Below are 22,852 nucleotides of genomic sequence, written 5' to 3' on the forward strand. Positions count from 1 at the left end.
GATCAGTCAGCTTCCTCTGGGCTAATGTAAAGAAATTCAAATTAAGGGTATGTTCTCTTTAACATTCTTTGTAAACTCACATTTTCAGAGGGGCTCTATCAAAATGCAGAATGAAAATAGCAAATGATATAATTTGAGGCTTTATTTTTTTAATTTTTAATTTTTTTTAATTTGAGGCTTTCTTAATACTCTTCAATATCTTATATTGTATAAATTAAAATAAATGATATATACTCATAAAATTAAAAAAAATGCAGTCTAACAACTTTGTGTAGTCTTACTGCTGATGACTTTATTTTTTCTGAGTAGCCTCTGTCCAAGACAATGCCCCAGTTCTGCTTTTTTTTTTTTCCTCTAAAGAAGTGAGGCTATGCTCACATTTAAATCATTAATAGACCATTTAATGAAAATGTTAGAGTATAACCTTTGTAAGAAAGAGCTCTTGGGTAAGGTAGGTATGCTTTAAGAAAACATGGTTTCTTTTATTCTTTATTGTGAAGCTCCATCTTAAAAAATTAAAAAATTCACATGAATTCAAATGAATTTCCTGGATGCTTATGTTACCTTTATTTGGAAAGAAGTTAGTCTTAGTGATCTCTTGTTGGGTTACTTAGGAACAGGTTGGGGCTTAATGAGCAGAGATGTATCATATGATCTTTGATGACACCAGGGGCCTAATTGTGGCAACCTAATTGTTAACCATCTGCTTCATTGAGGTATCTTTCACCTGACAGCAAGAGGCAACAAGATAAATGATGGTCTTTGCTTCTGCCTTTTAGGCATCTACCTTAGCCAAAGAACATGTGCTAAGAAAAAAAGACAAGTAATGACCTGCTTGGTAACCATATCATGCAAAGAAAATCAATTTGATTTTAACATGACAGTTTTAGTGCCTGGTTGGTTTTATTTCAGACTTAATGTTTTATTTGTTCATTAAATGATGTCATGTTATTTGCATTATGTAGTGACAGTATTACAAAGTTCAAAAAATCCTAATCTTTGTTGTTTATTTATTAGTTTCTTAGGACTTCTGTAACAACGTATCAAACACTGGGTTGCTTTAAACCACAGAAACTTACTGTTTCACAGTTCTGGAGTCAAAAAGTCGAAAACCAAGGAGTCAACAGGGCCATGCTCTCTGAAGTCTCTTTGGGAGAATCCTTCCTTGTCTTACTTCTACCTTCTAGCGTTTGCCGGCAATCCTTGACATTGTTTACTTTCTGGATGCATCACTCCATTCGCATTGCTATTGCAGTATTCTTCCTCCATGTGGTCTTCCCTCTGTATGTGTCCATATCTACTATGTCCAAATTTCTCCTTTCTATATGAATACCAATCACATTGAATCAGGCTCCACCCTGATGACCTCGTTTTAACTTCATTACTTCTGTAAAGAGCCTATTTCCAACATAAAGTCATACTTTGAGGTATTACGAGTCATGACTTCCACTTGTCTTTTTCGATAACCCATGACAGTTCGGTTTTTGATACTTTAAATGTGAATATACAATATTTCAGAAACTGGTAAGGTGTACAATACAGCTTAAACAACGGTGTGATGCTTAACTGTTCATTGTTTGCTATGTGTTTCAACAAAACAGCATTTTTTTTTTCGGATGATAAAACAACTTTCTTGCATGTGCTAACTAGATAGTAGCTTCAGTGTCTGAGTTGTCCTCATCCTTAGACCAACTCAAGTGCTGGCTCAAGTCCTTCTTAGTAAAGAAGTCTTTCCTGATTATTCTAACGTATTCCCCGCCTCCTCTCTGAATACCAGTAGCAGTGATGGGCAGTACATACCAGAGTCATGCTCAATCCATATGTCATTTGGAACTGATGTTTGATTATACCAAGGATTGGCCAACCATGGCCTGAGGGCCAAATCCTAACAGCCAACTGTTTCTGTACATCATGTGTAACTAAGAATGGTTTTTACATTTTTTAATGATTGGAAAAAAATCAAAAGAATATTTTGTGACGTGTAATGATTATGTGAATTCCAAATTTTAATGACCATTAATAAAGTTGTAATATCCATATTCATTTGTTTATGATTGTCATTGACTGCTCTGAGGCTACCATGGCAGTTGCATAATTGCAACAGAGACCTAATGGCCTACAAGGGTGAAAATATTTACCGTCTGACCTTTTATAGAAAATTTTCTGACCCTGTATTATACCAATAGTTCATTTCCAACCTGTTAGGCTACCTCACATACATATATTTTTAAAAAGATAATCAGTATAACTTTATGTTTGACTAATAGGACAATATTTTGTATGCTCATCTACCAATATGCTATACATTATTTTTGGAGTTCTTAAGGACTTGGTGTTATTCATGTTTGTGTTCCTCAGCTTTTAATAGAGGCCTTCATCTTGGTTGATGTTCAATGAATATTGTTAAGCTGAATTAAATTTATATGTAAATTAAGAAGTTTGTGTGCGTAGAGGGGTAGAATAGATTGTTGTAGTTTTTTTTTTTTTTTTAAAGATTTATTTATTTATTTATCATTGACAGAGAGAGAGAGAGGCAGAGACACAGGAGGAGGGAGAAGCAGGCTCCATGCCGGGAGCCTGACGTGGGACTCGATCCCGAGACTCCAGGATGGCGCCCTGGGCCAAAGGCAGGCGCCAAACCACTGAGCCACTCAGGGATCCCCGATTGTTGTAGTTAATATCCTTTATTAACAGCATACTTAGAATATTTAGCTATTATAAAGAGATTTACCCTGCATCCTCCAACATATTGTCAAGCTGAAAATAGAACCTATATAGACTCTAAAGTTTTATTTTTCATCTTCAACGTACTGTACAGTCTGAAATAAAAGAAGTTAGTAATTTGCAGGTGATTATTATTCATGTTAATTGTATCTGAGAGTTTGGTAGTCAGTGTGATTTAGGTTGAGAAAATACATGCAAGATACTCCTTGTTTAATGTGAAAGTATCTCCTGATGTGACTCCTCTTCAATGATACTCCCAATTTGTTTCCTTGTCACAAAAATTAGAAACAGAACTATTTTCTGGGAGTAAGAGGAACCTTCTTTTGTGTCTTTGCTGTTTTAATGATCTATGTGGTGATTTAGCCTTAAGGCTTAGCTTTGTGATGAAGACATTAGGATAAAAGTTAGTTACCAAAATAAAAGTAATGATGCTAGATTTAGTACCCTTTCAAAGTCCATTGTTTTGTTTTCATAGCAAATAGATTAAAAAGAGGCATTTTAAATATCAATATTTATAAATGTTTAAAATATAGATATTTTTATAAACATATGTAAATATATTTTTCTTATTCCAAAGGTGCTGCCAAATTGCTCTTATATTTTTTAGAGAGAAAATCTGTAAGTACTTAAACCATAAAGGTGTATGATTTTAAGAAAATTGAGGTAGTTATACTGACTTGAACCAAGGTTTTTCTGTCATGTATTACTATTATACCATGTACTGAAACTGCTACAGACAATCTTGTTTTCTACTCCCTCATCAATGTCTCAGCCCCACGCCACTCCACCCTACCCCATGTCTGGAATAGATTGTTGTGGGCTCTGGAGTAGATCGTTGAGGGCGTTATAACAGTATAAGAAAGATGACACCTACGTGAAAATATAGTAAAGGTAAACAGAATAATTTAGCATTTTCTTTTTTAAAGTCAAAGCTTATGTATATAGAAATAGTATTTCTTCACTCTGGCACTCTTTATTTTTTTCTTTCATTTTTGAAAATGAAATCTTTCACATAACTTTCTTCACTTAGGGTTTTTAAGCAACACATCCATAAGTAGAAACAAGTCCTCTGCATTTAATGAAAAATAGTACAATATGAACAATTTGATTCCCCCAACTATGAAAGGTATGTTTTAGCAATCACCTAAGCATAATTTCATTGCTTTTTGAATTTTTGAAATGAGCTATCTGAAGCTGAGATGTGCATCTAACACATAGTACTTAACAATAGAGAGACATATTGTTTATACTTGCTTGAATATTGGAAACTTCTGGATCTCAGGGTATAGAGCATCCTGCTTTCCCCTCAGAGTTGCTTAAGTGTTCTGTCTGTAAAAGCTAGTTAGGAACCTGAGGCTATATAAATTAGAGATCCTGGATTCCTGTCGTTACATGGGGAAGCCAAATTTTTTTGAGCTGAGATTTTTCTGTTAAACTTTCTGTCTGTGTTATATGAATGGTATTGGTATCTTTAAGCTGCAAAGAAATTTTTACTCTGAACATAATAATTACATACCTAATTAATCAACCTGTTGTCAAAATCAATTTTAATATCTTTAGCATATCCATCTTAAATATATGTGTTGTATGATGAAATTAACCCTACAATTATTGTTTTGGTATTTCGGCTAAATTGAAGCATATATTTTTTGCCAAGTTTTATCCTTGGAAATTTTAACATTAATTAGTAGAATGATTTCTGAACTTTGTTCAAGAACCCCAGTGATTTATGTATATGGCTATGTGACTTATGTATGCATAAAGGTACCATGGATTTTCCAAGTTTTGCAGTTTTAGTATCTACAATTAATTCTTGAGACTTAAAAGATGAATTTCTTGTGGTAAACTCAACTATTTGAATGACGAGAGAGGAAGCCATTTATTTACATTTGACTTAGAAGATTTTTTTTTCATTCATCTAGTAGTTTTTTTTTTTTTCTGACTAGTGACATAAAAAGCATTTGATGTTCCAATTCTCCAGATTTTTCCTCTTCATTGTGTAACTCAACTATTGTAGCCTTTTTATATAGGCTTACTTTTTTTCTTCATATTCTGCACTTAATTGTCAAAAAGTTGTTTGTAATTTATCCAAGTGTCATCCAATATTCTACTACAGTCACCTTAGTTGGATATACACTTAAATGGTCTGAAATTTTTTATTTTTTTAACTTAGTGGAAGTTGAAATAAACTACATCTGAGTTCCTTCAGCCTCTGTGAAAGACAGTATTATTGAATAGTCAGAGTGTTGATTTTTAGAATTTGCAGTTAGATTGGTTGAGGATTGGAATTTCTGCCACTCATTGAATATGAGATCTTGGAAAATGGAAATAATATCAGTAACTACCTACCTCATAGGATTGTTTTGACATTTGAATCAGTTTAGTAGTATCTAGCACATAGTCACTTCTTAGTATGCACTAAAAATATCATCCTCTGTCATTTTCCTCATAACTGTTATTATACTGATTATAAATCTTAGGTCCTTTAAGATTCATTTTTTTTTAAATATCTGCTGCTGTTAAAACATAGATCATTCATCTGTTACCTTTTTGAATAATTTTTACCTGTCCCCAAAAGCATACCAAGTATAATAAAATTTTGAGCATTTTTTTCCCTTAAGCTTTTGTTACATTCAGTAAAAATGTTTTGAGCTCCCACTATGTACTGTTTCATTTTATTCAAGACAAAAAAGATCAGGTCTTCACCATCATTTAGTTAATGCTAATGCAGTATTCATAAACTATAAATATGCATGTATTTCCAAGGCAATAATTAGATCTTCTTAGAGTAGTTTGGGACAGATACTAGAGATACTTTCATGGAAGGGAGGAAACATTTGATCAAGACCATAAAAGATACAATGGTATTAAATAGGAAGGGGGTAGCAGACTGAGGGAGTACAGCAAAACCTTCTAGGTAGAGGCAAAGGTACAGAAGCTGTGAGGTATGAGAAATGTGTATGGGATTATAGCAGAAATGGGGCCCCATTCCTTTTGCTTCTTTGAGGTTTTGCCTATTCCTCTACATAGTAAATGTTAAGACTTCTTTTTATTTAAGATTTTTTAAAATTTATTTATTCGAGAGAGAGAGAGAGAGAGAGAAAGGGAGGCAGAGACCTAGGCAGAGGGAGAAAAAGGCTCCATGCAGGGAGCCTGACATGGGACTCAATCCCGTCTCCAGTATCAGGCCCTGGGCTGAAGGCAGCACTGAACCACTGAGCCACCCGGGCTGCCCAATGTTAAGACTTCTAAGAATACAGCCTTTGATTCCCTGCCCTGATATCTTCTGCATCACCTAATGCCACCCTGCATTGTTGGCTAAAGTCTTGCAATTATTGGCTCTTTCTTGCTAATACTATATTGACAAATCCCGTGAATTGTTGATATTTTTTCTCATATAGCAGGCAGTTGTGCCTTAAGGTTTTAATTTGTACCACCAGTATTTCATGTGTGTGCCCACTGAAACTGTACACCATGGGAAAGACTCCTTGGAATCTGAGATCCCAGTGAAATCAGATGGGAGGTGAACCCTATCCAAATATCAGTCCTACTTCATCACCTGTGTGTCTTTCCTTAACATTGTTTTTCTTTTTAACATGATTCTCCTTTTGACCTTGCCTGCCTCCCTTCTGCCTTTTCTCCCACTTTCCCTTCTTTTTGTCTTTCCCTCCTCTTCTCCCTCTGCCCCGCCCTTTTCTCTTCCTTCTTGCTTTTTTCCATAAACATGTGTTTCATGTCCACATTCAACTGGCAGTGTGTTAGGTGCTGAGAATACAAAATTTAATATGATATGCTTTCTCCTCTAAAATCCAGGGGAGGAGAAATAACTGAGTCACTATGGAAGTATAACGTAACATATGTGATGATAAGTGCTATGGAAGTACCTAGGAGGGTGGATGTGTTATTTATTGCCACAATAATACAGCATAACAAAAAGCCATGAAACCTCAAAAGTAAAACCTCAAGCATTTATGTGTATTTGTCTAGAATTAGAGATTATGCAGCTCCACTAGTCTTGACTGGGTTTTGTCAACTAAGTATCAGCTGATTCAACTGATCTAGAATGCCTCAAATGGGAGAACTGGCGTTGACTCAGCTCTGTTCCCTCTGTCTTTAGTTTTCAAGCAGGTTAGCCTGGGCACAGTTTTATGGCAATGGCAGAGTACAAGAGTACAAGTCGAAATGCTTAAGTCTTCCTTAACCTCTTCTTGCTAATATGTGCTAACAGCTATTGGTCAAACCTTATAACATGATTGATCTCAGTTATGGTGTGAACACATTCAAAATTACTTGGCAGTGAGACTGGATATGGTGTGTGGTAAAGAGTCTTAGGTCTATCAATCTAATATACCACAGAGATGCATCTAAATTAAACTGGGGATCAGGGAACAGTTCCTAAGTATGTACCCCTTCAACTAAATTTTGAAGGAATTGGTTGAATGAAAGGAGAAACAAAGGCTGTATTTGTCAGAGAGAACATCACATACAAAGGCCAGGAGATAGGAGACCTATGCAAGCCAGCTAACTCCAGATAGTTTGATACATCGGGCAGGAATAAAGGATGCATGGCTGGACATAAGGCTGGAATTAAAGGCAAAAGCCAGATTTCAAAAGCTTTTATGCAAAAAGCAAAGGACTTTGAAAGTTGTAGGATTCTGTGATGGTTCTAAGCCTTGGTGTTCACCACTATTTAATTGATGTTAATATTAATATTTTTTTATTTGCAACCACAGCTAGTCCTTATGAAGATAATAATATACAGACTGGTAGTTGGTAGGTACATTGATGTGTGTTTTTATTAGTTTTTTTTGATACATTTAGAAGGCTGCATGTGTTATTCATTGTAAGCCACTAGAAATACAGACTAAGCCTTTCATAGCATAAAGATTAACATATGAGTTTCAGTGATAGTGTGGGTAAACATCTAGAAAAGATTCTTATTTATACATGCCAAAATTTTGAAGTTGTAGAGTATAATCTAAAGTAAAATCCTAAGATCATTCATTATATCCTATATGTTTATTCTCAGTAGAATTGTTATATATATTTAAGTCTTAACATCTTTCTTATGTTATCACTTTTTTATCCATGTTCTTGAGAACAGACTTACAACGCGTTTCTTCTGGGCATACTAAATTCCATTTTGATTTGAGGAATATTGTGGAGACTGGAGATAAACTTTTTCTTAATTTTCTCAGAACAAAAGTGACTGATCATTGTCCAGTTTACATATTCTAGAAAGACAATTGTCTTGTACACTTCCTGATTGAAACTGAAGCCCTTCGTGAAGGAGCAAATGGAATGTATTTTGTACTACAACTGGAATATATTATGTATTTTCCTGTTGGCAGTCATGAATATTTGCACAATTAATTTCCGAGTTGCTTAATTGGTAAGAGAGATTATTTATATCAGACTAAAACTATTGTTTGGGGTGACAAATTAAATTCTGGAAATACAAGTACGTTAGGAGAGAGATTATTTATAACAGTGGTATTAATTATTTCCAGGTGGTTTTTCTAGAATGCTATTTAAGGAAGTGTAATTAAGTTATAACTTTGGCATGAGTTTGCTTCATTTAAAAAATGATGGGGGAAGGGAGATTCTAGTCATTACACCCTGGTGAACTTGACATTAATCTCAACAAAAATTCTGGGATCTATAACTAGTAGGAACTTAACATGAATTCTCAATTTATATCAGAGTAAAATAATTTCCTTTCTGATAGGGTAGTGCCATGGCAGTAGAATACAAAATTTCAACAAAATGTTCTTTTTTTTCTTTTTAAAGATTTTATTTATTTATTCATGAGAGACACAGACAGAGAGGCAGAGACATAGGCAGAGGGAGAAGCAGGCTCCCCCTTGGGGAGTCCAATGATCCATCCCAGGATCCTGGCCTGGAGCTGAATGAAGGCAGTTGCTCAACCACTGAGGCCTTTTTCTTTTTAATTTAATTTATTATTTTTTTTTAATTTAAAAGTTTTAGAATATTTTTCTTCAAATGACATCTTGGGCAGGACCTCAATATATCAACCAAATAAATGCTGAACTACTCTCATCCAAGTGAGGATTAAAAGTGGTGATACTTGGAAAAGGTTTTTCCAGGGAATGCTGTTTAGGTAGAGACCTAAATGATAAAAAGTGGGGAATTTTTAACCTTGTAGAAGGCTAGAGAGGGAACATGGTTTGTTCGGGTAGATTAATGGTACCCCCTGAGTGAGCGATGGGAATAGGCATGAAGAATGTTTTTGGAATAATGGAAATATTCCCAAATTCAATTGTGATAATAATGGTACAACTTTTTAAATTTACTAAAAATCATTGAATTGTACACCTTAAACGTGTGAATTTTATGATGTATAAATAATACCTCAGTAAAATTGTTTAAAAAGTTTTTCAGCTGGGCAGCCCTGGTGGCCCAGCGGTTTAGTGCTGCCTTCGGCCTGGGGTGTGATCCTGGAAATCCGGGATCGAGTACCACGTTGGGCTCCCTGCATGGAGCCTGCTTCTCTCTGCCCGTGTCTCTGCCTCTCTCTCTCTCTCTCTCTCTCTCTCTCTCTCTGTGCCTCTCATGAATAAATAAATAAAATATTTTTTTAAAAAAAAGTTTTTCAGCAAGCTTTCTTCTTGTTTTTGAAGACCTATCAAATAAAGGTAGATGTGATATTTCATCTAGGCCTAGGTGGCGAAACTAAACCCAATATGTGGATGTCAACAAACAGAATTTCACTTACTATTATGGTATGGCTCTCTAAGAGGGGGAAGAACAGGCACAGTGATACTGGGTTATGGGATTTTTAAGAAGTTTAAATGATATAATTCATCTAAGTACACCAGGCACATGTAAAACACTGAAAAAATGTTTGCTGCTCAAAGAAGATACAGATAAACTTACAAGTATATATGTATGTATTTATATGTATATAAATTGTGTGTGTACACATGTATAATTTTGAGAGAAAACAAATGGGCCAAAATGTTAACAATTGGTGATTCTAAGTGAAGGATATATATAGGTGACCATTGTACTGTTAATTTCAGTATTTTTGCTGATTTTGAAATCTTTGAAAATAAGAAGTTAAGAGGGGATAAAAAAGGAGAAGGTTCCGGACTCACAGGGTTGTGAGAACAGACTTCCTCAGATGCTGTGTGAAAGCATAGTGAGACCACAATTCACTACCTGAAATAGAGAAAACTGCGTGTTATTTCTTACCCTGAAGGAAAGGCACATGCCTGTCAAGCACAGTGTCCCAGCAGGGAAGACATCTGATCTTATATAGAGTTTTTAGAAAGTGGTGTTCTGGAGTTTGACATCATCTGTGGAAGAGAGGTTACACGGATGGAACTGTTGTGGATTGGTTGGCACTCAGAGGCAAGTTTATTTGAGTAAGTCTGTTCTTGATTTGGCTTTCACAAGTGAGGAGCTGCCATTGTTAGATGATCCCCTGACAAGCTTTGATACTTCTGGTGGTTGCTTACCATAGCTACAGAAAAATCCTTACTTTGTGGGAACCTTAGAAATTCTCAGCTAGTGTAAAATTCAGTGCCTGACAGGATATAGACCCACAGCAAATATTTGGTGAGTAAAGAATATAAAAGCAAAAAGCCCCATACCAATTATTTTATTTTATTCACAAGCATCAACTCATTGTTTAAAACTGGAAAACTCTGAAATTCTAATACTTTATGCTGCAGTTTTTAATGGAATCCTATCACTAAAGTTCTTCAATCACATTGAGGATTTTATTTGTTTATTTTGCTTATGTCAGTGTTTCTCAAAATGATTTTCAGTGCAGTATAATTAAGTGGGCTTAGAAAAATGATTGCATACACAGTAAATACATTGGCAACCAGGTTTCTTTCCTGCAGAATTTCTTGGTGTTTCATATGTGTTTCTTTTTTTTTTTTTTTAAGATTTTATTTATTTATACATGATAGACATAGAGAAAGAGAAGCAGAGACACAGGCAGAGGGAGAAGCAGGCTCCATGCACCGGGAGCCTGATGTGGGATTCGATCCCGGGTCTCCAGGATCGCACCCTGGGCCAAAGGCAGGCGCCAAACCACTGCGCCACCCAGGGATCCCTCATATGTGTTTCAAATCTAGAGAAGAATAAAATATCATGCCAGTAACTACAGAATTTTTTTTTTCTGGCCAATATCAGTTTGGGAAGGGCTGGTACACGTTTGTCTGTTTTGCCAGTTTGCTAATAAATATCTGCATAGTGCAGATTCACCCATCTCTAAGTGACTATCTCACATCACAGCATGTAATTCTGAAGCTTACTATTTGCTAATGCCATGGGCAAATCTCTGAACTTCCTTGAATCTCTGATTCCCAGTCCATGAAATATGCTTGAAAATTTGGGTGAAATTTGTGATTATAGTGTGTCTATATCCAATGTTATAGAATGTTAATTTTTGACTGTTAAATTTCAGCAATAATGAGATAAAGGCCTTGCATTATTAAAGATTTTCAGGGCCTAAGGAAGCAAAATAACTTTCTTGAAGTTATTATGTATCTCTCTAAAAGCCTTAAAAATGATTTAATTATACAAAGTAATTGCACCAGGTTCACTTTATAAAATTATTTTGGTAGTCTTAATCTTTGATAAATGGGCATTTAGGATTAATTTGTCTAATTTGTTACAGTTTTTGCACATTTAACATGGTATTGCAGAAAAAGAGTTCTGGATGAAATAAAAGGCCTAGCTTTTGCCTCTAAGTGGATTTGTGACCCTGAAATGGTTATTTAACCTCTGACCTTTATTTTCCTTCTTTTTAAAACAAGATGAATGGATTAAATAATCTTTTAGGTCCTTCCCTGACCTAACATTCAGGGATTCTTGTACTTCTTGCTATCTTCCCTGTTCCTTGAGTGAGAAGTGCATATTTGCATTATGCTGCTGTTCATTAGAGTTTGAACTTAGGGTATCTGCTTCTCAAGAATATATGAGTGGAGGATACAAGCTTCCAGTTATGGAATGAATAAGGCATGGGAATAAAAGATACAATGTGGGGAATAGAGTCAATTGTATTGTAATAGCATTATATGGTGACAGATGGGAGCTACATGTGTGGTGAGCACAGCATAATGTATATAGAGATATTGAATCACTATATTGTACTCCTGAAACTAATGTAACATTGTGTGTCAGGTATAGTCAGATAAAGAATTTTAAAAAATATATAAGATACATGAGAGAATTGCTCTATGGATTGTTAGAAGAAATTTATAGAGATATTATGCTATTTTTGTGAACTTCAAATATATATTCCATGCCTTGTTCTCTGGTAATTCTAGATTAGCTTTCCTAGGTGAGTCTTTGATTTTTACAAAGTTAACTTACCTTTTTTACTTTCCTGTTTCTTAAGAGCCATTTGTTTCAAGTCAAAAACTAGAAATTAATAAATGTCCCTTTTAATATTTCATACTGCCTCCTTTTCCCTTATCCCTCACTTCCCATTTCCTGATTCTGTGTTTACTTTTTTTCCTATGGGTCTTTGTAACATACAAATCTTTTATTTGGTACTTTGTTATATATGTTTCTTGCATCCTTTCCTCATTAGAATACAAACCCCACTAATTTTTTGAAACTATTTTGGTCATTAGTGTAATCAACTAGAACAGTGCCTGACACATAAGAGGCATTTGGCAAAAGTTTCTGGATTAATTAATTAATATAGGTGATTTAAATGTTTGCTTTTTCTAAATTTTAACTTTGTTTTACTCTAAACAAAGAGAGCTAACATACTATATTTTTTTCACATTGGTATTGTAAATTTTATTTGTAAATAATTTTATAATCTTGCTTTTCTTATATGTTCAGATACTTATAGTTATTTCATGCAGTGTTATAAAATTCTAACAATATTCTCAAAGTTCATTTAAATGTATATGAACATATAATGTAGTAAAGAGGGTGAGGAAATTGATGTTGAAAATCAAGCAAGCAATGAGAAAAATCACTGCTAGAAAAACTGTCATCTTAGGTATTTATTTGATATTTTATTACTAGTAAGTACATTACTAGTTTGGCTTTCTAAGAGCCATTGTTAAGTGAATTCATTTCTTTCTTTGGAAGACAAGTAGATAAAATTATAGAGTAAGGAAGATTAGATGTATTAAAAATTGAAGAGTAAGGATAATTTGCATGTGCTTATGATTGTCTGATTGCCTTAAATGACTGCTCGTGGTCAAACATCTGCACTTTTTCCCCCCTTTGGACAGTGGGTAAATCAGTCTCAACAAATATTGGGTAAGAATGACATAAACAGTATGATGTCTGTGTTTGCATGTGCTGTCTAGTGCCAGGTTAGCTGACTAGAGTGTATGTTAGGGTTGTAGCCTGCTTTTCACTCTAATTCCAGTTAGGAGAAATTCCTGAGTATTATAGTAATACCTACCCTATAAAAAGTATAATCAAATAAGTAGTTTGAAGGGAAAAATGAAACTTTCTTTTGGGGACAGCAAGTCACCCAGGGCCTTCTTACACCAAGCAGTAGTCACACAGTGTCCATTCCAAAGTAATGTCAGTTACCTGAGTTAGAAAAATGTCCAAAAAACCAGATGTAATAAAAAAAAAAAGTAACTAGCTCCCAAGACCACAGCAATTACTTAACCACAGCATCCAGAATAATTTAACCACATTAGAGTTTGTAGCCAGTGGTAAGTACTGAAAGCAACTCAGCATCCAAGAAGACGCACACAGGGCAGTTAAGAAACGTTTCTTTGTCCTTTTCTTTTATGTTTGGTTCTAGATACTTTATAAGCTGATCTGCTTATGGGTCTCGTGTTCTCCAGACTGGCCAGCCAGCTGTCTGTCACAGATTTTCACCAAAATTACCTCCTTGGTTTCTTTTTCATCATCTCTTCCCTACCACCGCTCCCTGCCCCCAGCTTTATTGAGACATAATTGACAAGTAAAAATGTAAGATATTTAAAGTATACAGTGTGATGACTTGATATACATATACATTGTGAAAACATCTTTTTAATTAAACAATTTAATTAAAATTTATTCAGTCCTGTCACTCTGTTCTTAATCAGGGCTTGAAAATCTGAAAACAAATATTTTAGATTCAAAAGTGGATCTTGTTAAATATACTGAAAAAGAATAATTTAAAATCCTGTGACAATATTCTTAAATACAAACACTAGCATTAGCGTTTTGGATTTTTTTTTTTTTCAATTTCTTTAGGAGGCAGTGGAATGTTTCTTGGGAATTATTTCCACATTTAGGACCAGGAATAAGTTGTAGTCTTACTGCCCTTCCTCCAATTGGCTTTATTCTTTTAATTCATTCTGTTCTGCCCATTTAAAAAATGTATTTCTTCCTTCTTAATTTCATTATTTTTACTAAATTTACTCAATTTAGTAAGATTTAATTTTCTTAAAAAGTGATGTTCTTCAAATATTTTTAATAATTCCTAAATAAATTTTTGTGATCTAAAGGTTAATAGCTGCTTTCATACACCAAAACTAAATATAAAAGCACCTTTATAATCAATCTAATCCAGCCCCCTTCTTTCATTGTTGAGGAAGTGAGGCATCTAGAAAGGTTACTTGCCCAAGATTACAGTATTTCTTTATAGCCAAGTGTCAGGTAGAACCAGGCCAGCTGTCAGACTCTCAGGCTAATTTCTTTTCATCATAACTAACTTCTTTTCTTTGTAGCTGATGGCCAGGATGTAGTGGGACTTCTGCAATTATTGTAATTTTCTTAGTTTGATACTGGACACATGAACAGTGTCTGTTTTTCTGGGCTCACATCTCTGGCCCCTTGTTCAGCAGATACTGTTTCTTTTGTGTGTAGGCAGAGACTACAATGAGATTCAACTGGGTAGCTGTGTTTCATCCACTGACTGTCATAAACTTTGTCCTTTACTCCTTGAATGGAAAAGCATTATCTCCAAATGACAGGATGATTCCCCATGTGCTATTTGTTTCTTTATTTTGGGACTTGAGAACTGGAATAATTAGGGAAATTGAAAGTAAATATATAAGTTTATCCATTATTATTTTATTCTCTTAAAGAAACTTCTGGCTTGTCTTTTTTTTTTTTTTTTTTTTAAGAAGCATTACATGACCCTTTAGTATTAATTAAGCTGATTTATTTGGTAGAGAATAACTTGGAAAATCCCTTAGTCCTAAGCAAACTGGAAATGTTGGTAATGCTTATAATACATATATTTTAATCAAAGCAAAAATGTTTTCCCATGTCAGTAAATAATACTTATTTTTAAATTATCTTTTATTTTTACCTTCTTGAAATGTTTGCTTTATATTAATATATATATATATATATAACTTAAAAAGAAGTATTTTAGGGCAGCCATGGTGGCTTAGCGGTTTAGCACCACCTTCAGCCCAGAGCGTGATCCTGGAGACCCAGGATCGAGTCCCACATCAGGCTCCCTGCATGGAGCCTGCTTCTCCCTTTGCCTGTGTCTTTGCCTCTCTCTGTCTCTGTCTCTCTCTCTCTGTGTCTCCATGAATAAATAAATAAAATCTTAAAAAAAAAAAAAAGAAGTATCTTATGTTGTATGTACTTGCTCAAAAAGTTTGTTTTTTCTTAGTTGAAACCATTAAAAGAATTTGGGGTTGTTTGCCTTTCACTGTTGGGGGTAAATGGATATAAGGATTGTGGGTCTGTGAGTATAATCAGATATATACGTCTACATAGGATCTGGAGATTATCTAAAGATTTTAATAAATGAATGAATAAATGCTTTAGAATTTACAGAGACATTGGAAGCATGTCACTATGTACTTGAGAAGCACCTTGGCATGAATTACTAACAAAAAATGTCAAGTAGGGGCTCTGCCTAGAGTAAGATAGCAAATATCTGGCACCTTCCTTGCTTCCTTTTCTTTTTGTTTTTTTTTTACTTCTTTTTAAAATTGATGTCAAAAACTGTTTTTTTCAAGACACACAGTGACTATAGTAATGTTCAGTGTATAGTTTTAAAAGTGTATTTTCTATGTTTTAGAAGTGTCTCTGCAACTAGTTCTTCTATTTTATTTTACATGCTTTCTATTAATAGATTTTTTTTTACTTTAATAGATATCTAAAGGATAGCCCCCAATTGTAGACTGTGTTGGGCATACACATAACAAAAATACTGAAAGGCTGAGTGTTAAGTTCTGTTTCCTTTTGGAACAATGTCCCATGGTTTTGTTTAGCATATACTCTCCTGTGTCTGAGTATAAGTATACATAATAAATAAGGAGTGTAACACTACCTCGTGAATAATCTTGCTTATTTCATACTTTCATTGCGCACTTGACAAGGGAATTGCAGAGCTACCTGCCCTCGTGCTCACTGAGGCATCAGATCCTGGAATTGAGACAAACCAGTCTTGTTTGGGCGAGAAGGTAGGCTGTAAGTGACTCTGCCACTATCATTATCAGGTGTAGTCCAGCAGGACTGCCCTGGACTTAAACTGCTTGCTGTGACCATAGTTCTCAAAGTTACAGTTCTTCCTAAAATGGAGGCTGGTGTGTTATAGCAGTGAAGTTGTTGCAGGAGATCAGGACAGAGACAGCCTTTTTAGGACAGTTTCCTGGAAGCTGTTTAGTGGAAGCTGGTCTAGCAGTACTGGTGTCAGTAGAGGCAGCTAGGCAGTACGTAAAGGAATGGAGTATCAGGCTCTATCTGTTGGAACTAGACCTGGGAAAGTCAGTCAAGAAATCAGTAGATAGTGAGATAGGTCTTTAATGGGGGGAAAAAAAAGTCAGAAGATTTTTCTAAGTGTCAGTTATTTGGACTTTGTCCTTAAGTAGATTAAAAATATTATATACAGGCCCATTGGCCTGCAATAAAGCTCTAGTAAGGTAAAAAAATATATATATTATATACATTACAGAGCAAAAAGAGAAGTGACTATGGCTAGGCATAGTGGTTTTCATTTCTGTTTTCCGAAAATCACTAAGACAATGTCTAGCTTTCTGTGTGTGGAGAAAAAATTGGCAGAAGTAATGTGAGGAAAACTAGAATTAAAGCTGAAGTACTAACAACCTTGAAAATAAAATACTCATCAGATCCCATCCTTAGTTTTAGATACTTTACATATTTTAGGTAGTTTACATGTTTATGCTAATGAAGATTATTTTAAGTAGAAAATTTTTAACTTTTTTTGAGGTAAAATTTGGCAATTATTTGTATATTTTATGTAAATTAATTCAAGAAGTGTTTTTAAAGTATTCTTTTTACCAGAGATGATGTTAATTGAATTTTTTGTGTTATCTTTGAGTACTTCACTTTGATAACTTTGTACTTTTTCTATAGTGAGATTGTAAGTAACTTAAATAATAGAAGGAAACTTTATTCATGCATTCCAAAGAATTAAATACCAAATATATATCAGCAAATGTAACAAGATTTTTGCCATTGTGGAGTTTACTCTCTAATGTGGGCTTTTTATTCCCTTTCTGTTTTGTTGGTTTGTTTGTTTGTCCTTGTACCAGTAACACACTATCTTAATTCTATAGCTTTATAATGAATCTGGTAGGACATATCCTTCCAGTTCAAATGTGTCTTGACTATTCTTGGCTTTTGGCTCTTTCAGCTCTTTCATATAAAGTTAGAACCAAATTTCTTTTTAATTGCCTTTTCTGTCTTTGTTTTTTTCCCTAGCTTTATTGAGATATAATTGACATATAATATTGTGTAAGTTTGAGGGGTTCAACATGTTGATTTGATACACTTATTATTGAAAAATGATTACCACCATAGGTTTAGCTAACACTTCCATTACATCACATAATTACATCTTTTGTGGTAAGAACATTTAAGATTTACTCTCTTAGCAACTTTCCAGTGTAAAATACAATATTATTAACTATAATCACCATGCTGTATGTTACATCCTTAGAATTTATTCATCTTATAACTAGAAGTTTGTACCCTTTAAGCAACATTTCCCCATTTCCCTCACCCCTGACCCCTGTAAACACCCCTCTTGCTATCTGCCTTTGTGTTGATGATGATATTTGTATATTGATCTTATATTTGAGAAACATATTAGTACCACCTCTTTATAAATTCAAATAATTTATTTCCCAATTATTTTTATTTTCTGTGTGGATTCTCGGATTAAATGTGAATAAGAGTGGTTTAGTTTATTCTTTTTCAGTCTTTATGTAGATTAAACCTTTTCTTGTCTTAATGTTCTAGCTACAGTCTTAAGTATTAAAAGTTTCTCCACTATCCAAAAGTAGAGTGTTCCTCTGAAACCTTCCTAAGCCAAAGTGGCGTAAAGTAAGACAATTACCATTAATTTATATGGAAAACTTTTTAAGTGTTCTCAGACCCAAAAATTAACCTTACTTATTAGACTTTTCTAATACCTTTGAACACATCTTACAAATGAATATACAAAGTAAGTCAAGATAAAGCACATATGCTTGTAGACATTCCAAGCAATAAGGCAGCCTGATGCTAACATGCTGAGTATAGTTACCGGGAAAGGAGCTTCATGGTACCATTCTCACTGCATAGGATGCACACTGCCTCTGTGACAGCTTGCTGTAAACCAAATGCTGGATATGATTTTTACTTTTCATCTTTTGTCCTAAAATAAAAAATCCTCTTTGGGCTTCTCTCAGCAAAAACAGGTACTAATATAGATCTTTTTTTATAAGCAAAGTGGTATAATAGAAACTTTTGAAAAGCAGGTGATACTTGTATGAAAATTGGTTAATAGGAGTCTTTATACTGGTCTGAATTTCAAAGATTATGTATGTGTCTGCATATATTATTTTCTATATGGTTTTTGGTAGATTCTCTTGGTCATATGAAAGAACATGTCTTTTAGTTCAAGTTTACTAAAATTTTGGTCATAAATGGTGATTGAGGGATTTTCATTTATTGAAATGTTCATATAATTTTTCTCTTTCCATATTTCAAGTAGTTAATTATTATTATTATCATTAATAGATTTATGTTCCACTCTTGCTTTCCTGGGTGTATTTTCCTATTTCCAAAGAAACAGAACCAGTAGGTTAAGTGTATGTGTATTTGCATATATGTGCATGAAAGTGATTTATTATAAGAAATTGGCTATACAGATATGGAGGCTGAGAAGTCCTAAGATCTGCAGACCCAGGAGACTCAAGAGTGCCAGTGGTATAGTTCCAGTCCAAGTCCAAATAGCTGAGGAGCAAGAGAGCTGATGATATGAGTTACAATGTGAGTCCAAAGGCATGAGATCCAGAAAAGCCAGTGGTATAAGTTTTAGTTTCAGTAGAAAGCCTGGGAATTCCAAGATTCCAGTCTAAGGTGGTTATATAGGATTGTCCTGAACTTGCCTCCTTCCACGAACACATCAAATCTGCAAAGAAAATTTCCCTTTGAACAAAATCCAGAAACTAGCTGAGCGCTCCTGTTTGTCAAGCAAGTAAGAAAAAAAATCTATATTAAACAAGCAGGAATGGGTGAGACATAGTTTCCATAAATCCTGTCCTGGCACTGTGACATACAAGATAGGACCTCAGAGCTAGCTTCTCCCTGAGGAGCAAAGGATTTGGATCCAATATCCAGTGCCCCAACTTTTAAGACTTCTACCTGAGGGGTAGGTCCCCACAACAACTAACTCAGAAAGCCAGTGGGGTTTTGTCCACAAGATGATAGCAAAAAATAAACAGTTCATAACTGGATTGCCAGGACTCCCAAAGACTCTCCTTTGTTCTCCCCCTAGGGATCAGTTCAAAGGCAACAGATAGAAATGCCTATTTCCCAGCCTTTCCTTGAAAGGTGCCCATTTGCATTCTTAGAAGCTGCAGCCTGTGCTGCCAAGCATATATTACCAACTAATATTTGAAAAGGGAGCCAAGGATACTAATGGAGAAAAGACAGTCTATTTTTCATAAATGGCGCTGGGAAAATTGGTACACATGTACAAGAATGAAACTTGACTCTTGGGATGCCTGGGTGGCTCAGCAGTTGAGTGTCTGCCTTTGGCTCAGGGCACGATCCTGGAGTCCCGGGATCAAGTCCCATGTCGGGCTCCCTGCATGGAGCCTGATTCTCCCTCTGCCTGTGTCTCTGCCTCTGTGTGTGTCTTTCATAAATAAATAAAATCTTAAAAAAAAAAAAAAGAAACTTGACCCCTGTCTTACAGTACTCACAAAAATTATGTGAACATGGACTATGGACTTAAATGTAAGACCAAAAACTCCTTGAAGCAAACAGGAGAAAAGCTTTTTGACATGGATCTTGGTAATAATTTCTTGGAAATCACACCTAAAGCACAGACAGTTAAAGTCAAAAATAAAAAAAAAAATTGGACTATATCAAAGTAAAAAGCTTCTGCACAGCAAAAGAAATAACCTGTGCAATGGGAAAAAATATTTGCAAATCCTACATCTGATAAGGGGTTACTATCTAAAATATATAAAGAACTCCTACAACTCAATATCTAAAAAATAAATATTACGTTAAATGGGCAAAAGACCTGAATAAACATTTATCTAAAGAAGATATACAGATGGCCTACAGGTACAAGATGCTCACTAGTCATTAGGGAAGTGTAAATCAAAACTACTATGAGGTATCAATCACCTTGTGCCAGTTAAAATGACCATCATCAAAAAGAGAGATACTCTTGTGTGGATGTGGAGAAACAGGAACCCTTATACACTGTTGGTGGGATTGCAAATTGTTACAGCCACTATGGAAAAAAGTTTGGAAGTCTTCAAAAAATTAAAAATAGAAATACCATGATTCAGCAATTTAGATATATATCCAGAGGAAACAGAAGCACTATGTTGAAAAAATATCTGCACCCCTGTGTTCATAGCAGCATTATGTAAAATAGTTGAGACATGGGAACAATCAAACTGTCCATCAATGGGTAAATGAATAAAGATATGTTTATGTATATACACACATTGGAATATTATTCAACCATAAAAAATTAAATCCTACCATTTCTGACAACATGGATGGACCTAAAGGAACATTATGCTAAGTGAAATAAGTCAGAGAAAGGCAAATATTATGTGATCTCACTTATATGTGGAATTTACATCAGAAACAAAAGCAAACAAAAAAGCCCACCAAAGTCATTGAAAGAAGGATCAGATTTATACTTTCAGAGATCGGGGTGTGGGAGGGGGAATTGGAGGAAGAGGTCAAAGGGTACAAACTTCCAGTTATAATAAGTACTAGGAATGTTCTTGCAACATGATGATTTATAGTTAACATTACTGTGTGCTATATATGAAAGTTAAGAGAGTAGATTCCAAAAGTTCTCATCAGAAAGAAATTTTTATTTTTTTCTCTCTTGTACCAGTGGGAGGTGATGGATGTTAACTAAACCTTTTGCAATAATTTCACAATCCATTTAAGTCAAACCATCATGCCATACACCATAAACTTACACAGTGGTGTATGTCAATTATTTCTCAATAAAAATGGGCAACAAACCTGCCGTCTGAAGGCCAGGCTTCTCATTTAGTACATGTCTGCAGTATTTCTTCTTCCCCACTGTGGTCCACCAGTATCTCCATGAAAGGAGCTTATGCATACATCTAGTGATCCAACGTTTGTGACTGCCATCTAGAGGACACACTAGCTGTGGTGGCCAGTGGGGCTTGCATTTCTGGGTCCCCCATAATAAAGTTTTTAATGGACTTTTCTCCCAGGGGTGAGCACAGAGATGGCAGTTAGAAATGCCCATTTCCAGTCTTTCATGAAAAGAGGCCTTATTTGCATATCTTAAAAACTGCTGATTAAGGCTTAAACTTCTAACTTGGCACATATTTAGGAGCTGATTGTGAACCTCCCCACAGACTGGGGAGACCTCTGCATTCTCCCTCTGATCAGTTCCATTTCAAGAGTATCATCCTAAAAAGGGCTTTTGCGGCTGCTGCCCAAGGGACACATCTCTTGATCTGGTAGTAGTGGCCATAGTGGCCAACAGATCTTGAGTTACAGTTCTCATGGGACTATAGCAAGCAAAGAAACACTTCTCAGCCAACTATCACTCCAGGGCTCAGCATAGAGGGAACAGAGAGAAACACTCCTCTCCTAGTCATTCCCTAGGGGAAGCCTGTTTGCATATTTTAGAAGATTACTGCCTTGAGGTCTGAATCAGCCTAAGTGATGTGCTGACTGAGTTCTTCTCCTGTGGAACACTGAGTACCCTCAGTTACTAGGATCTCTAAGAACAGAGAAGGTTAGATTTTGAGAGACAACCAAGAGTTAGGGCTCAATGATAAGGTTCATCTCCTATTCAAGACTGGGAGTGGTGGCTATTTTATCTAATGTACAGAAATCAACACAGAGAGTGAAGGGAAATGAGACGGAAAGAGATGTTCTGACCAGAAATATAAAACTAAAGGAACTGAGATAAGTAATTTACTCAATAAAGAGTTCAAAATAATGGTTAAAAGATGCTCACTGAAATCAAGAGAACAATGCATTAATAAAATGAGAATTTTAGCAAAGAGATAGAAAATATTTAAAAAATACCAAGCAGAGATCACAAAGTTGAAGAATATCACAACTGAACTGAAAATTTCAAATTAACATCAGACTAGATGAAGCCTAAAAAAAGATCAATGAACTTGAAGACAAAGCAGTGGAATTCATCCAATCAGAGAGGGGCAAAAAGACAAAAGAATGAAAAAGAGTGAAGATAGTTTAAGTATAGATATCATCAATTAGACCAATATTTGCACTATAAGGGTACCAGAAAGAAAAGAGAGAGAAAGGGTAGAAAGCTTATTCGAAGAAATAATGGCTGAAAATTTTCATAACCAGGGAAAGAAACAAATATCCACATTCAGGATGTCCACAGAGTTCCAAATCAGATAAATCCAAAGAGATACACATAATTAAATTGTCAAAGGTTAAAGACAAGGAAAGAATCTTAAAAGCAACCAATCAACTTGTTATGTATGAAGGAACCCCTATAAGACCGTCAGCAAAGTTTTTCAGCAGAAACTTTACAGTTCCGAAAGAAGTGGCATGTTATATTCAAAGTCTGAAAGAGAACAATAGTCTACCTGGCAAAGTTGTCCTTAGGAATTGAAGGAGAAATAAAAGAATTTTTCAGACATGCAAAAGTTGGAGGAGTTCATAACCACTAGACTAGCCTCATAAGAAATGTTCAAGGGAC

General features: G+C 35.0%; 1 protein-coding gene across 6 annotated transcripts in view; it reads left to right on the forward strand.

Moving 5' to 3' along the window:
• SUPT3H (SPT3 homolog, SAGA and STAGA complex component) overlaps positions 1–22,852 on the forward strand; it is a 508,532-nt gene that overhangs the window by 232,305 nt on the left and 253,375 nt on the right. Inside the window, exon 1 of one of the 6 annotated variants that reach the window (XM_041750809.1) lies at positions 16,081–16,103. The exons of the other annotated variants lie outside the window; for them this stretch is intronic. The gene's annotated coding sequence lies outside the window, so the exon portion shown is untranslated. Of the gene's footprint in view, positions 1–16,080; positions 16,104–22,852 lie in introns of those variants that run through there. 6 annotated transcript variants of the gene reach the window in all.

The sequence above is a fragment of the Vulpes lagopus genome, chromosome 1 (genome assembly GCF_018345385.1).
Source record: "Vulpes lagopus strain Blue_001 chromosome 1, ASM1834538v1, whole genome shotgun sequence".
NCBI lineage: Eukaryota > Metazoa > Chordata > Mammalia > Carnivora > Canidae > Vulpes > Vulpes lagopus.